This window comes from Phyllobates terribilis, unplaced genomic scaffold (assembly GCF_046119375.1).
Source record: "Phyllobates terribilis strain yellow unplaced genomic scaffold, ASM4611937v1 Scaffold_4__5_contigs__length_816908805, whole genome shotgun sequence".
NCBI classification, from domain to species: Eukaryota; Metazoa; Chordata; class Amphibia; order Anura; family Dendrobatidae; genus Phyllobates; species Phyllobates terribilis.
The window spans coordinates 691,377,225-691,384,724 of NW_027362764.1; the positions used below are offsets into that span (position 1 = coordinate 691,377,225).

The 7,500-nt window shown below is 54.7% G+C and overlaps 4 non-coding genes across 4 annotated transcripts; all 4 read left to right on the forward strand.

The window, feature by feature from the left end:
• The first annotated feature begins 261 nt into the window (after positions 1 to 261).
• Positions 262 to 380, forward strand: LOC141268778 (5S ribosomal RNA). Its single transcript, XR_012321440.1, has one exon. It is a non-coding gene; the product is annotated as a 5S ribosomal RNA (ribosomal RNA).
• Positions 381 to 2,079: 1,699 nt separating this feature from the next.
• LOC141266806 (5S ribosomal RNA) lies at positions 2,080 to 2,198 on the forward strand. Its single transcript, XR_012320829.1, has one exon. It is a non-coding gene; the product is annotated as a 5S ribosomal RNA (ribosomal RNA).
• Positions 2,199 to 3,904: 1,706 nt separating this feature from the next.
• On the forward strand, positions 3,905 to 4,023 carry LOC141266818 (5S ribosomal RNA). The gene has a single exon (XR_012320840.1). It is a non-coding gene; the product is annotated as a 5S ribosomal RNA (ribosomal RNA).
• A 1,706-nt stretch (positions 4,024 to 5,729) lies between these two features.
• On the forward strand, positions 5,730 to 5,848 carry LOC141267591 (5S ribosomal RNA). The gene has a single exon (XR_012321319.1). It is a non-coding gene; the product is annotated as a 5S ribosomal RNA (ribosomal RNA).
• Positions 5,849 to 7,500: the final 1,652 nt, after the last annotated feature.

Sequence of the window (7,500 nt, forward strand, 5' to 3'; positions counted from 1 at the left end):
CAGGTCTACCGGTGAGTCTCGCCGCTGCTCCCGGCCTGTGGCATTGGCCGCGACGCTGACGTTCCGTCGACAGCGCGGCAGCCGATCAGTGAGCTCAGCGGCTCTGAGCGGGGCGTTCTGTCTACAAGACCTTTTTAAGGAGCCAGCAAAAAAGTGAAGAGAAAAGAAAGCACAAAAGCACCTTGTCTTACTAAGCACTGGAAAGGGCAGCCGGCAACCGGACGTCAAAGTGGAAAAGCAGCAAGTGAGAGGCCTGTCTCTGCCTACGGCCACACCACCCTGAACACGCCCGATCTCGTCTGATCTCGGAAGCTAAGCAGGGTTGGGCCTGGTTAGTACTTGGATGGGAGACTGCCTGGGAATACCAGGTGCTGTAGTCTTTTCTTACTTCCACCAGCAGGGGTCACTCTCCTCTATGCCTTTTTTCCATTCCTTTTTTCACAAGCGCACACATGCTCCTTTCTTCTTTTCATTTGCTTTCTCTCTTGCGCTATTTAATCCTTGCAAAATACCAGCATCCTTCTCATCACCGTGGGCCTCCAGCATTGTTGCTTATTTACTTTTAATACTAGGCTTCTTTTCACCAGGACCAGCGACTCCCGCATGACTGGAGGCAACCACCGCTGACCTGGAGGCAACCACCGGTAACCTGGAGGCCAGTTTACAGCACAACCCAAGCAAAACACCTTTGCAGGCCACACGACCCCCCCGAAGAGCAGCTCAAATTCACTCGCAACCATCTCACCCTCTTCCTTCATTCACTCCTGGGCGTTTCGCTCCACCCCAAGTTGCGGGTCCAGCTTGCTCTTTCTGTCACATCCCCGCGATGAACGGTTTAGCCTGCAGGAGACCCTGCGCCGAGCCATTTTTAAACACATCTGATGCGGCAGGTGTTTCATTGCTCAACAAACAACACCTATAGGGACGGCACAGCCTATGCATCGGTCCTTCGGAGACCGCCCCAGAACGGCCAGAGTTCTCGTCCCCACGCGAGCCTGAGGAAGGCTGGCCGGGCGATGGGCCAAGCAGCGTCTACTGGCCATACCACCTTGGATACGTCCGATCTCGGAAGCAAAGCAGAGATGGGTTCGGAAATACTTGGTTGGGACACCTCCTGAGAACACCAGGTATTGTAGACAATTTTGATGACGTTTTGCCATCTTGCCCAGCTCGGCTAGCATTGAGTGGCGCCTTGCTGGACACCGACCTTACGTAAAGTAGAGGCTGGAAGTCCCAAGCATCCCAAGCCCCCCAAGACCTCTAAGATAAGGACGCAACCCCGCCGCCTCTACCAGGCCTCACACCGAGCTCCTTGCCACGGCTAGGAGTGCTTATTGACCCCGCAGCCGGCCGTATGCAAATGATGGCGTTAAAAGCATCTCGCGCTGTGAAGGGGCCAGGCTTTCAGCAGCTGCCCAGGGGATGGTTTTAGAGGGCGACCGCCTAACGAGGGCCAGCAGAAGTAACGTCTTCTTCTTCAAAGAATCTTGTGTAACTAACCCAATCAGACAGCTGCCCAGGAGCTAACCTTAGTGCTAGGAAGGAGCGGGAGGGAATTGAGGGGGTGGTTCCTGCTAAGGCCCTGAAATAATAATAAGACAGGCAGGAGAGTCTGACGCATGGTGGCGGAAAAGCTGCAGGTGCAAATAGGGAATGTGGTCTCGTGCGAGCAACTTGTGCATGCTCGCTGTGTGTGAGTGTGCGCTTCCTAGGTACGGCGCGCTGCAGACAGTCAAAAGGGTTGCTCCCTTTCATTAAAAGTTAATCCCCGGCTGCAGGCTATTAGAAAGCAACTAACCGCGCTCTACTCACCCTACCCAGGTCTACCGGTGAGTCTCGCCGCTGCTCCCGGCCTGTGGCATTGGCCGCGACGCTGACGTTCCGTCGACAGCGCGGCAGCCGATCAGTGAGCTCAGCGGCTCTGAGCGGGGCGTTCTGTCTACAAGACCTTTTTAAGGAGCCAGCAAACAAGTGAAGAGAAAGGAAAGCACAAAAGCACCTTGTCTTACTAAGCACTGGAAAGGGCAGCCGGCAACCGGACGTCAAAGTGGAAAAGCAGCAAGTGAGAGGCCTGTCTCTGCCTACGGCCACACCACCCTGAACACACCTGATCTCGTCTGATCTCGGAAGCTAAGCAGGGTCGGGCCTGGTTAGTACTTGGATGGGAGACCGCCTGGGAATACCAGGTGCTGTAGGCTTTTGCCTTTTCTTACTTCCACCAGCAGGGGTCACTCTCCTCTATGCCTTTTTTCCATTCCTTTTTTCACAAGCGCACACATGCTCCTTTCTTCTTTTCATTTGCTTTCTCTCTTGCGCTATTTAATCCTTGCAAAATACCAGCATCCTTCTCATCACCGTGGGCCTCCAGCATTGTTGCTTATTTACTTTTAATACTAGGCTTCTTTTCACCAGGACCAGCGACTCCCGCATGACTGGAGGCAACCACCGCTGACCTGGAGGCAACCACCGGTAACCTGGAGGCCAGTTTACAGCACAACCCAAGCAAAACACCTTTGCAGGCCACACGACCCCCCCGAAGAGCAGCTCAAATTCACTCGCAACCATCTCACCCTCTTCCTTCATTCACTCCTGGGCGGTTCGCTCCACCCCAAGTTGCGGGTCCAGCTTGCTCTTTCTGTCACATCCCCGCGATGAACGGTTTAGCCTGCAGGAGACCCTGCGCCGAGCCATTTTTAAACACATCTGATGCGGCAGGTGTTTCATTGCTCAACAAACAACACCTATAGGGACGGCACAGCCTATGCATCGGTCCTTCGGAGACCGCCCCAGAACGGCCAGAGTTCTCGTCCCCACGCGAGCCTGAGGAAGGCTGGCCGGGCGATGGGCCAAGCAGCGTCTACTGGCCATACCACCTTGGATACGTCCGATCTCGGAAGCAAAGCAGAGATGGGTTCGGAAATACTTGGTTGGGACACCTCCTGAGAACACCAGGTATTGTAGACAATTTTGATGACGTTTTGCCATCTTGCCCAGCTCGGCTAGCATTGAGTGGCGCCTTGCTGGACACCGACCTTACGTAAAGTAGAGGCTGGAAGTCCCAAGCATCCCAAGCCCCCCAAGACCTCTAAGATAAGGACGCAACCCCGCCGCCTCTACCAGGCCTCACACCGAGCTCCTTGCCACGGCTAGGAGTGCTTATTGACCCCGCAGCCGGCCGTATGCAAATGATGGCGTTAAAAGCATCTCGCGCTGTGAAGGGGCCAGGCTTTCAGCAGCTGCCCAGGGGATGGTTTTAGAGGGCGACCGCCTAACGAGGGCCAGCAGAAGTAACGTCTTCTTCTTCAAAGAATCTTGTGTAACTAACCCAATCAGACAGCTGCCCAGGAGCTAACCTCAGTGCTAGGAAGGAGCGGGAGGGAATTGAGGGGGTGGTTCCTGCTAAGGCCCTGAAATAATAATAAGACAGGCAGGAGAGTCTGACGCATGGTGGCGGAAAAGCTGCAGGTGCAAATAGGGAATGTGGTCTCGTGCGAGCAACTTGTGCATGCTCGCTGTGTGTGAGTGTGCGCTTCCTAGGTACGGCGCGCTGCAGACAGTCAAAAGGGTTGCTCCCTTTCATTAAAAGTTAATCCCCGGCTGCAGGCTATTAGAAAGCAACTAACCGCGCTCTACTCACCCTACCCAGGTCTACCGGTGAGTCTCGCCGCTGCTCCCGGCCTGTGGCATTGGCCGCGACGCTGACGTTCCGTCGACAGCGCGGCAGCCGATCAGTGAGCTCAGCAGCTCTGAGCGGGGCGTTCTGTCTACAAGACCTTTTTAAGGAGCCAGCAAACAAGTGAAGAGAAAGGAAAGCACAAAAGCACCTTGTCTTACTAAGCACTGGAAAGGGCAGCCGGCAACCGGACGTCAAAGTGGAAAAGCAGCAAGTGAGAGGCCTGTCTCTGCCTACGGCCACACCACCCTGAACACACCTGATCTCGTCTGATCTCGGAAGCTAAGCAGGGTTGGGCCTGGTTAGTACTTAGATGGGAGACCGCCTGGGAATACCAGGTGCTGTAGGCTTTTGCCTTTTCTTACTTCCACCAGCAGGGGTCACTCTCCTCTATGCCTTTTTTCCATTCCTTTTTTCACAAGCGCACACATGCTCCTTTCTTCTTTTCATTTGCTTTCTCTCTTGCGCTATTTAATCCTTGCAAAATACCAGCATCCTTCTCATCACCGTGGGCCTCCAGCATTGTTGCTTATTTACTTTTAATACTAGGCTTCTTTTCACCAGGACCAGCGACTCCCGCATGACTGGAGGCAACCACCGCTGACCTGGAGGCAACCACCGGTAACCTGGAGGCCAGTTTACAGCACAACCCAAGCAAAACACCTTTGCAGGCCACACGACCCCCCCGAAGAGCAGCTCAAATTCACTCGCAACCATCTCACCCTCTTCCTTCATTCACTCCTGGGCGTTTCGCTCCACCCCAAGTTGCGGGTCCAGCTTGCTCTTTCTGTCACATCCCCGCGATGAACGGTTTAGCCTGCAGGAGACCCTGCGCCGAGCCATTTTTAAACACATCTGATGCGGCAGGTGTTTCATTGCTCAACAAACAACACCTATAGGGACGGCACAGCCTATGCATCGGTCCTTCGGAGACCGCCCCAGAACGGCCAGAGTTCTCGTCCCCACGCGAGCCTGAGGAAGGCTGGCCGGGCGATGGGCCAAGCAGCGTCTACTGGCCATACCACCTTGGATACGTCCGATCTCGGAAGCAAAGCAGAGATGGGTTCGGAAATACTTGGTTGGGACACCTCCTGAGAACACCAGGTATTGTAGACAATTTTGATGACGTTTTGCCATCTTGCCCAGCTCGGCTAGCATTGAGTGGCGCCTTGCTGGACACCGACCTTACGTAAAGTAGAGGCTGGAAGTCCCAAGCATCCCAAGCCCCCCAAGACCTCTAAGATAAGGACGCAACCCCGCCGCCTCTACCAGGCCTCACACCGAGCTCCTTGCCACGGCTAGGAGTGCTTATTGACCCCGCAGCCGGCCGTATGCAAATGATGGCGTTAAAAGCATCTCGCGCTGTGAAGGGGCCAGGCTTTCAGCAGCTGCCCAGGGGATGGTTTTAGAGGGCGACCGCCTAACGAGGGCCAGCAGAAGTAACGTCTTCTTCTTCAAAGAATCTTGTGTAACTAACCCAATCAGACAGCTGCCCAGGAGCTAACCTCAGTGCTAGGAAGGAGCGGGAGGGAATTGAGGGGGTGGTTCCTGCTAAGGCCCTGAAATAATAATAAGACAGGCAGGAGAGTCTGACGCATGGTGGCGGAAAAGCTGCAGGTGCAAATAGGGAATGTGGTCTCGTGCGAGCAACTTGTGCATGCTCGCTGTGTGTGAGTGTGCGCTTCCTAGGTACGGCGCGCTGCAGACAGTCAAAAGGGTTGCTCCCTTTCATTAAAAGTTAATCCCCGGCTGCAGGCTATTAGAAAGCAACTAACCGCGCTCTACTCACCCTACCCAGGTCTACCGGTGAGTCTCGCCGCTGCTCCCGGCCTGTGGCATTGGCCGCGACGCTGACGTTCCGTCGACAGCGCGGCAGCCGATCAGTGAGCTCAGCGGCTCTGAGCGGGGCGTTCTGTCTACAAGACCTTTTTAAGGAGCCAGCAAACAAGTGAAGAGAAAGGAAAGCACAAAAGCACCTTGTCTTACTAAGCACTGGAAAGGGCAGCCGGCAACCGGACGTCAAAGTGGAAAAGCAGCAAGTGAGAGGCCTGTCTCTGCCTACGGCCACACCACCCTGAACACGCCTGATCTCGTCTGATCTCGGAAGCTAAGCAGGGTCGGGCCTGGTTAGTACTTGGATGGGAGACCGCCTGGGAATACCAGGTGCTGTAGGCTTTTGCCTTTTCTTACTTCCACCAGCAGGGGTCACTCTCCTCTATGCCTTTTTTCCATTCCTTTTTTCACAAGCGCACACATGCTCCTTTCTTCTTTTCATTTGCTTTCTCTCTTGCGCTATTTAATCCTTGCAAAATACCAGCATCCTTCTCATCACCGTGGGCCTCCAGCATTGTTGCTTATTTACTTTTAATACTAGGCTTCTTTTCACCAGGACCAGCGACTCCCGCATGACTGGAGGCAACCACCGCTAACCTGGAGGCAACCACCGCTAACCTGGAGGCCAGTTTACAGCACAACCCAAGCAAAACACCTTTGCAGGCCACACGACCCCCCCGAAGAGCAGCTCAAATTCACTCGCAACCATCTCACCCTCTTCCTTCATTCACTCCTGGGCGTTTCGCTCCACCCCAAGTTGCGGGTCCAGCTTGCTCTTTCTGTCACATCCCCGCGATGAACGGTTTAGCCTGCAGGAGACCCTGCGCCGAGCCATTTTTAAACACATCTGATGCGGCAGGTGTTTCATTGCTCAACAAACAACACCTATAGGGACGGCACAGCCTATGCATCGGTCCTTCGGAGACCGCCCCAGAACGGCCAGAGTTCTCGTCCCCACGCGAGCCTGAGGAAGGCTGGCCGGGCGATGGGCCAAGCAGCGTCTACTGGCCATACCACCTTGGATACGTCCGATCTCGGAAGCAAAGCAGAGATGGGTTCGGAAATACTTGGTTGGGACACCTCCTGAGAACACCAGGTATTGTAGACAATTTTGATGACGTTTTGCCATCTTGCCCAGCTCGGCTAGCATTGAGTGGCGCCTTGCTGGACACCGACCTTACGTAAAGTAGAGGCTGGAAGTCCCAAGCATCCCAAGCCCCCCAAGACCTCTAAGATAAGGACGCAACCCCGCCGCCTCTACCAGGCCTCACACCGAGCTCCTTGCCACGGCTAGGAGTGCTTATTGACCCCGCAGCCGGCCGTATGCAAATGATGGCGTTAAAAGCATCTCGCGCTGTGAAGGGGCCAGGCTTTCAGCAGCTGCCCAGGGGATGGTTTTAGAGGGCGACCGCCTAACGAGGGCCAGCAGAAGTAACGTCTTCTTCTTCAAAGAATCTTGTGTAACTAACCCAATCAGACAGCTGCCCAGGAGCTAACCTCAGTGCTAGGAAGGAGCGGGAGGGAATTGAGGGGGTGGTTCCTGCTAAGGCCCTGAAATAATAATAAGACAGGCAGGAGAGTCTGACGCATGGTGGCGGAAAAGCTGCAGGTGCAAATAGGGAATGTGGTCTCGTGCGAGCAACTTGTGCATGCTCGCTGTGTGTGAGTGTGCGCTTCCTAGGTACGGCGCGCTGCAGACAGTCAAAAGGGTTGCTCCCTTTCATTAAAAGTTAATCCCCGGCTGCAGGCTATTAGAAAGCAACTAACCGCGCTCTACTCACCCTACCCAGGTCTACCGGTGAGTCTCGCCGCTGCTCCCGGCCTGTGGCATTGGCCGCGACGCTGACGTTCCGTCGACAGCGCGGCAGCCGATCAGTGAGCTCAGCGGCTCTGAGCGGGGCGTTCTGTCTACAAGACCTTTTTAAGGAGCCAGCAAAAAAGTGAAGAGAAAAGAAAGCACAAAAGCACCTTGTCTTACTAAGCACTGGAAAGGG